We start from the raw sequence: 8760 nt of genomic DNA on the forward strand, positions 1-8760 counted from the left end.
AAACCTTTTCCTAAACCATTGTTAGCAGGAGAAGTATTGTCAGAATCTACTTTTCGAGGAAATCAATAGTATGAATTTATGACCCATCTTTTGGCTGAGTGTTCTTACACGACATAGATTAATGAGACAACAACACTTACTGAGAGATTGCTGGATTAATTACGGGAACAAGAACAAGGTGCTAATAAGAATTAGCATTGTGAGAGTTTGATTGGATAGATTTGACATCCGTGAATAACAAATTTTGAAAGGAGAGTTTTGGGAATGTGGTCTAATGATTAGGTGGGCAGGTTGGGTTTTACAGGTTTTCTGGTTTAATCCTGAGCAAGACTATGTATAATTCGGAGCTGCTTTTTTCAATTGAAAGAAAAAAGAAAAGAAAAAAGGTGCTGTGGAAATTGCATATAAGCCGAATTTGCCTGGAAAGAAGTCAATGACACTCTTTGAAAAAGGAAAAAAAACCTTCAGAGATTTGTCACCATTCTTCTACAGAATTTAGAAAGAGATAAAGTGAAAACCGCAGGTTACAGATGGGCTCTGTTGAAACATCTCACTAAAAACATGTAGTTCTGAAAATATGAGAATTTGGAAGTGATTATACTAACAAGCAATTCAATTCATTAAAGTAGCGCTATAATTGGAGAGGTTTCTTTGTTCAAAGAGGTCGCCTTATGTGATTTATTTAGAGAATTTTGATTGACTGTAGCTGTACGTTGCCTATTTGAAGCAGACATGCATGATTTAACCCCTTGCAAGAGTATGCTATGAAAGGTGTTGTTTGATGAGGTCGACCGGGTTGAAAGCAACTACGGGAGGGGTTTGCAGTTGGAGGTTAGAGTTACCTTCTTTACGGGGTTTATCATGAACAAACAACAATTTTCTTTTGTTACCAGAAGTTCATTGGAACCGCAATTTGAGACAGATGGCAGCGAACAGGAATTGGAGAAAATTATAAATTACTTTGTTAAGATAAATGAAACCAACTAAACGGTTTTTATGGTTCCCAAGTAATTATGGAACTATTCTACAGAGCTGCAAATTTTTCAGTTAAATTCATCTTAATGTGTCAAAGAGGAGAGTGCCACGAACCTGTGATACCATGTCAGCACCACTAACCTATCAAGAATATGAAAATAAACCACAAATCGCCAGCAAATATCCACAACAAACTTGGCAACTTCTCTCTTTATCATACCAAATAAACCATCACTTTATTTACCATTAAAACATAATAAAATTACCCATAATGAAACAATCTCAACGCTCATCATAACTTCTACAAATATTAAACAATCTCAACGCTCATCATAACTTAAACAATCGAAACTGCTTTGTAACACAGCACTGCCATCTTCTGCAGAGTTTCTATTCACTTGTTGGCGCAGCCTATTGTTTCAAGGCACGACAGCTTCTCTACTTGTTCACACCTGCCGACATTTAACTCTGGAAGTTTTTTCCCAACTGCAAAACTCCCCTAATTGTCTCAATTCTTTGGTCAGATATTGGCAAATAAGCTATCAAGGCACTTCTGCTTCTGCCTCCCTATGGTCTTTGGAATGTGTCAAAGGGGAGTCCATATATTTTATTCTGGCAGTTGTATAGGCACCTGCAAATGCAAACATTTAGGTTTCAGGTACAAGTAGATATATAAATGCAATGGACTGGAAATATGAATCAAGACACCTTTGTCTACCTGAATTTCATGCTGCCACAATAGTTGTAATTTGCTCCCACTCACTTGTAACAATGAATCCGGGAATACAAGGAATTATAAGATGTGGTAACCCTCTTCACAATCTTCCTCTTAAATAACCATCCTCGGCCGCAACAAAATGCCAGTTCCTCATAACACAAAATTGGAAAACAGTAAATAGACTTCATCCCTTACCTTCCCTATCATAATATTTTTGGATGCCTCCGTGAACTTCGCTTATTACCTGTTCATTGAAGAAAAATATACAGATTTATCATTCTGCCCTTAAACAAACTTGAGAAGTGTACAGATCTATCACTCTTCATTATCTACTAATTCAAGGAGGAAAAATATACACCAGGCAGATCTATCACGTTTGGACTAAACAAACTTGAAATATTCATTTTAAATACAAGACAGTTTGAAATGAAAGAAACACAAGACTATAGCTCCACGAAAACTTCAATCTGGGTTGTTGGTGGTCTGCTGCAAACGACTACAGAGCATCCGTTTGTCCTCAGCAACATTTCACCCAAGATCTTTGTCGGGGATTGACATTTGTAATTTAAATTTGGAAACCCCATATTGTTGTACCCTGTTTTTTTTTAATCAAAAAACAAACAATATACAGAGAGATTCATAGATTCACTTACCAATAATGTGTAAAGCGCTCCAAACAGTTTCAATAATAATGGAAATGCATCACAAGGTTTGATAAGCCGATCTACCAAATCTATCCGCTGGATGTGGCTTGACTGCACGACAAGGTCGAGTAAGCACCAACTGAATTGCTCATAGTTTGAATATTGGCTTCTACGCTAGAAGCAATGAGTTTCCTCTTTCCACCATTTCCAGCGAGCTCGCAATCTATTATCTGCCAGGTGACTCTAAAGATGGGAGGTAAAATGTTCTTGACCTCTGGACCACCGGTGATTGATAAACACTTCGTACTAAGCTATGCTATAGGTGTAAAGATAAAATGTTCTTGACATCCAGACCACGTGGTGTGTTAAAAAATCCTAACAGGATTATAAGTCCAGGCTGAGTAGGAGGCCGAGGAGGGAAGAGGGAAAAAGCTTTGTTATTGTGATGGAGAGCGGTTGCCATTGATGAACAGAAAGATGAAGCTCGGACATAGACAGACAGACAGATGCAAAAAGGATGAAGTCGAGGCAGGTGAAGATCTAGATAACAAGATAAATGAAGCTCAGCCCAACATCCATATGATCGCTGATTAGCTGGAACTGCACGCAGCAATCTTGACCTACGACTTGAACGGGAGACATCCCACCACATAAAGATCCTTCAGGTTGGTTGCGAACAGACAGGCGTTTAGTGCTTGACAGCTTGTGAATTGTGATGTGGTCCTTTCTGAACCAATAGTGCTGACCATGACTCCCTGAACGCCAACCACTAGTTTTGCTTTTGCAATTAATATTTTTAGCACAGTAATCCATCCAATGACCCAACTACCAACACGGTTCGCTGGGGGCACATGGCCATGAAAGCAATTTACTTGGTATAATATTTTTAGCACAGTAATCCATCCAATGACCCAACTACCAACACGATTCGCAGGGGGCACATGGCCATGAAAGCAATTTACTTGGTATTGACATTTGTAAAAGTAATCTCCAGTACGAATTCAGCGAAAAAGGTACCGCTCCCCTAGCGTCATTGATACAGCCCATTGGATGTCGATTATGAAGCACGCCAAGGAGGGTAACAATAGAGTAATCAATGCTTTGGAAAGAAGGTTGAGGAGTCCCAAATTTAAATCTATTGTTTGTCTCAGGACTAGACTCGCGTATATATATATGTAAATAAAGGATGGTTCGTAAGTGTATTAGTTTTTGTGGGATTTAGTTTTCATTATCGTTTTAAATTTTACGGAAGGGCAGAGAATAGGAGATATTTTATAGGTAGGTAAAGTATTTTTTAATTGAATAATGGAGTTCATTTCAACTTTTTCTATGGTCAGTGTAGTTGATAAAAAGATATATAAAATGTATATGAATTTAGGAATATAAAAAGTGTATTTGCTTGATAAATGATGATTCTTAGTGTCAATTCAAACTTGTCATTGTTCATTAGGCTATTGGATTTACTATATCAACAATTTGACTTACAAGATTACTAAAGAACCTCAAGTTCTATCCATTTCAGAACATTTAAATTTAAGTTGGCAATGAAGCCAAAGTTAAGCGTGCCGTAGTACTAGAAAAGGTAGTTAGCAACATTGTAGCCATAGTTCAATCTATTATTATTGTTTGGATTAGTATCCCTTAGGGATATTGGATTTACTTCATCAACAATTTGACCTATGAAATCATGGAATGATGTCTAGTTTCATACATCTCACAACATTGAAATTCATGTTGGCAACGAAGTCAAAGCTAAGTGTGTCATAGTACTAAAGAAAACAATTAGTGACATTGTAGCCATAGTTCAATCTATTATCATTATTGGGACCATTATCCCTTAGGGTTGTTGGATTTACTTTATTAACAATTTGACCTATGAGATCATTGAAGAATCCCAAGTGTCATCCATCCCACAATGTTTGAATTCATGTTGCAATGAAGTCAAAGCTAAGTGTGTCATAGCCCTAGAGAAAGTAATTAGTGACATTGTGGCCATAGTTCAATATATTATTATTATTATTTGGATTAACATAGTTTGAAGGGGTGAGCTTATGGGTGAGGAAAGTAAAATCCATGATGAATTTAATTAATTTGATAACGCATAAGCATTATTGTTGCACCCTTTCCAAACATGTATCATCTTATGGTTTAAAATTATTCCAATCTCATTTACATTGTCCTAACAATTGACGGTGTACTCAATACTCAAATAGATTTTCTCGTTGCTTCTGTAGGTGGAAGCCCCATCAACACTTTTGACATGCAATGTGATCATCTACTCATTCTTCTTGTTGATGGCAATTTTGTAAAATAAACTAGGAGACAATGCCCATTATCTACTAGTTGTTAACCCTCCCTAGGCTTGTTCTCAAATCCCCTACCACTATCCACCCCTTCGACAAAGTTATTGATGGTGAAGTCCAAGTTGAGGATTCCTTGTATTGTCATTGATAAAAGAAGACATGTAAAATATGTTCCCTAATTGTAATGCAAGAGGGTGAATCCACAAAGATGTGTCCCACTTCTAAGTAACATATGGCAATGAAAATTTGCCATTTTACATTTTTTTAAATTGAAGCCCTCAAAACTCATATACACCTTGCAAATTTTGAAATGTAGTTAAAAATAAATTTGTAATAAATTATGTTATCTTTCTAACATGCGTGTGTGTTATGTGTCAAATTTGCATTTGATTATATGTTTCTCTCTGCATTTTTTTGGAAAAAGTTAACAAGTGACTTGTTCCCATCAACTAATTCAATGTTTAATGCAGACTTTTCAAAAAATAAAATAAAATGAGCTCTATCTATACAAGATGTAGTTTATTCCACCTATCTTTTAAAAGATATTTTTTGGTAAAAGTATATTTTTAATTATTTTTTCAAGACGATAAATTAATATTTAAATCTCATTTTATACACCTTCATGTTCCCAACATAACTTTTCCTCTTGCTTACGTAAATTGAAATACTAAAATACACTTTTGAAGAGGAAACATCATAATAGAACACACATGTTTTATAATTATTTCGTTGTATAGTTTTTACGCTATTATTTTTTCTTTGAACAATATCATACTAATGGGATTTTTTTTGAAATATAATTTTAAAAGAAAATAGAATTAAAATATCATATGAGACTAGAAGTGTGAAAATGTTATAACATTGGATAGAGTATTCAATGATGATTTTATTGGCATCAAGTCCACCACATGAGATGGAAGACATGAAAGGGTTTCACACCATGGAAGTTGAAGTTGCAAAAGATCTTATAGAAAGGGGTTATGATTTATGGTATATAGGCTCTTAATTGACAACCTCTAATAAGATTTTAGAAAACCTTGATGAGAGTTTATTAAACCTTGGATCAAGGTTTATTTTGGGTTTATGAAATGACTTGATCAATGTATTGTTGTAATGATTAAAAATAAAACTTCAACGAAAATGAAATAGAAAAGGAAAATATATGTGAACCAAGTCACACTAGCTATATTCTTGTCATTGTCAAAAGGAAAAAAAAAACAAGAAATTTGTGTGAAATCTAAAATCAATTTGCATTAATCAACAATCAAGATGGGAAATACGACAAAGTGCAAAAGGAACTATGAGCACCAACTTGTTGACAAAGATGATGTACAAGAGAAGGATAAAGAGAGGATGAGACAAAGATAAGTAGAATTGAGACAACAACATGAAAAAATGTGGGTCAACCCATTGCCAAATCTTTGGTGCATCTCAGTGTAAAGTCTTCAAGACATACAATGAGGGAAATTGTTGGGCCTTCACTTTGATGCCTTGTCCCCTATTAAAAACATCCCCTTTTCACCATTTTACCCCTTCATTTCACCTCTCTACTATCCTTTTTTTCATATTCTCTCGCATTCTTCAAGAGAAATGTCATTTCAACCTTATAAGGTATTAAGTTGCTAAATTTTAATAATTTTCATTGTTTTTAATGAATTAATAGAATTAATATTGATTGTTGCTAAGGATAGTTATGTTAGTATAGATATGATAACCTCTATGCGAATCTAGTAACCCAAATCAATTGTTGTCATACCTATGTGCATCCTAGGTGAAATCTACCATATGGGTTTGGTTGCCAGGTGGCTCAATATGGATCAAAGTTAGTTGGATACCTCCCAAGTCAAATGAAGAAGATATGAGCTCATGGTCAATGCCTAGGCTAATTGTAGGCTATTATACACATATAATGCAACAATAGTCATCCAACAACAAAAGAAATTGTGGCTTGATGATGACTATATTCTCATGCATTTCATGTCATGAGAACATCACAAAAATAATTTTTTTGTTCTATTTATTGGTCATGGTCGTTCTGTTAGAATTGAGAAACATGGGACTGTCTGCTTATCAGGGAACACCATATCTTTGTTTATAATGGAAATGCTTCAAATGACTCTGCAAAATAGGGAGTTGGTTTTGGTTGCAATACAACCTCCCCACATCGTATATAAATGTTGTATGATGTAAAGAAAGGGATCAATCATGATTTTTTTGGAGTCTGTATATTTACGAAAATAGGGAGCATGTCGTGGCTTACCATGCCCTCTCCTATTTTATGTAAACTTTGTGTAATGTAAAAGGAAGTGTATTGATGTTTGTGAGAGTAATAAAGTGGTCAATGAAATAGTTAGTTTTTTTATCTCAAAGTTGGTCAATCGATTTAATGTGATGGTTGTATAGTAATGCATGTTTTAGCTCAAGTACAAAGCTTATGTAGGTCTATACTGAGTTTGTGCAAACCCTCTTCATGATTGTAATGTGAAATTTTATATTTCATTTTAATATAAGTGACGCTATTATGAGATTTATGCTGGAGTAGATTAATAGTCTTGTATCTTTCATTGTATCACAAGCTAGTTAGGAAGGCCACCCTATCTGGTTTTCATTGCAACTATTTCCTTTCTTAGTTAGATTAGTTAGATTAGATAGATTTATACCTCTAATTTTTCTTCATAGATTATTATTTCAATTCCTGTCATTTAAGTTCTTGAATTATTCAGATGCCTTTAAATTGCCAGTGTGGATTTCCCTACAAAAGTTAGGCTTTGAAAGTTGAAGAATGAAATTGCTTCTCAGGGAATCACATAATCTTTTAATGCCTCTAATGCCAAACAAAGGTTGTTATTTAGTGCCAATATGAAGTTTAATGTAGTCCCATTGATTAATTTAGTTACTAGGATTAAAGTTGATGATTAATTAAGATGGCATATTCTTATGTGGATGCTTAAGTAAAATTAATAGGATTAATTTTGATGTTAAGTAAAACTTAAAATAAATTAACTATTATGGTAATTGGGCTCTTATGTAATTGATTGATTCTTTGATTATACCTTTACGATTTATTTATGCTCATAAGAAAAGACTTCATGTTCATGTTGCATTTTAAAAAATGTGGTTCTTTAACTATAAGGTTCTTATGCAAGAATTCCAAGCCATCAATTTGGTATGATTTCGTGTGTTTTTCATACAAAGATGTAAACAAAATTTTGTATAGGGGTTCTCTACATCGAGCTTTTGTACTTAAAAAAACCCACTTCCTAAAAAATGCATGGTTGTGTATTAGACTAAAGAGGGGTGAAATTAGTATAACACCAAGCCCTTAGACCCAAGGCTATCTTATTGCAATGGCATATCCCTATGTATGGTAATGCACTTGTTTTCCTATTTTGATATTATAATTTTTATTTGTGGGGGTCGAAATAAAAATGGGTATTAAAAATTCTATGAAAAAAAGGATACCTAGGAAATCTAGTAAAACGAAGGGTTTTAAAATTATAAATGTGCATTGGAAGGGAGTTCAACAAAAGGATATTGGGAGAAAAATTTCAACATTTAGTATAATTAGGGGTATTTTTTAACATCCCACAAATGAATGTGTTATGCCACAAGTTGGATGAGTGATGATGATTTCCATGGAGCATTTTTAAAATTGATTGGAATCTCGCATCTAATAACAGTATAGCCTCCTTTCTTCGTATTTCTTTGTAGTTACCCTTTCCTATTTTCCATAGGATTCCCTTGGTAAAAAAACCACTCTAGCTCCTCCATTTTTACTTTCTCGATGTTATAATCCCAAATTTCTACTAAAATATTCATTTTATATGGCTTTGTGAAATTGTTTAAAGCAATGCTTTTGACCTTATGACCTTAGGACTCTACCCATACCTCCTACTTCTAATTTAATTGCCATAAGTTTTTTAAAACTTTACTTTTAATTTAGTTTTTAGTACATTTATGAATATAACACTAGAATCCATATAACCTAATTTTCACTTAACCTCGTTCCAATCTAGGTCCATTATATGGATCTTTCCAAAATATTATTAATGAAGTGCAGAAATGCAAGATCTAGTAGAATGTAAAAGTGTAGTGAAACTATATTTTCATAACTATAATT

At 34.1% G+C, this 8760-nt stretch overlaps 1 long non-coding RNA gene across 1 annotated transcript; it reads right to left on the minus strand.

The window, feature by feature from the left end:
• Window positions 1-1229: 1229 nt before the first annotated feature.
• Window positions 1230-3041, minus strand: LOC149227311 (uncharacterized). The gene is made up of 3 exons (XR_016247122.1): window positions 2347-3041; window positions 1694-1937; window positions 1230-1606 (listed from the first exon to the last, which is right to left on the minus strand). It is a non-coding gene; the product is annotated as an uncharacterized LOC149227311 (long non-coding RNA).
• Window positions 3042-8760: the final 5719 nt, after the last annotated feature.

The sequence above is a fragment of the Pinus tabuliformis genome, chromosome J, assembly GCF_031772625.1.
Source record: "Pinus tabuliformis cultivar Carrire ecotype Pingquan chromosome J, CPIR1, whole genome shotgun sequence".
NCBI classification, from domain to species: Eukaryota; Viridiplantae; Streptophyta; class Pinopsida; order Pinales; family Pinaceae; genus Pinus; species Pinus tabuliformis.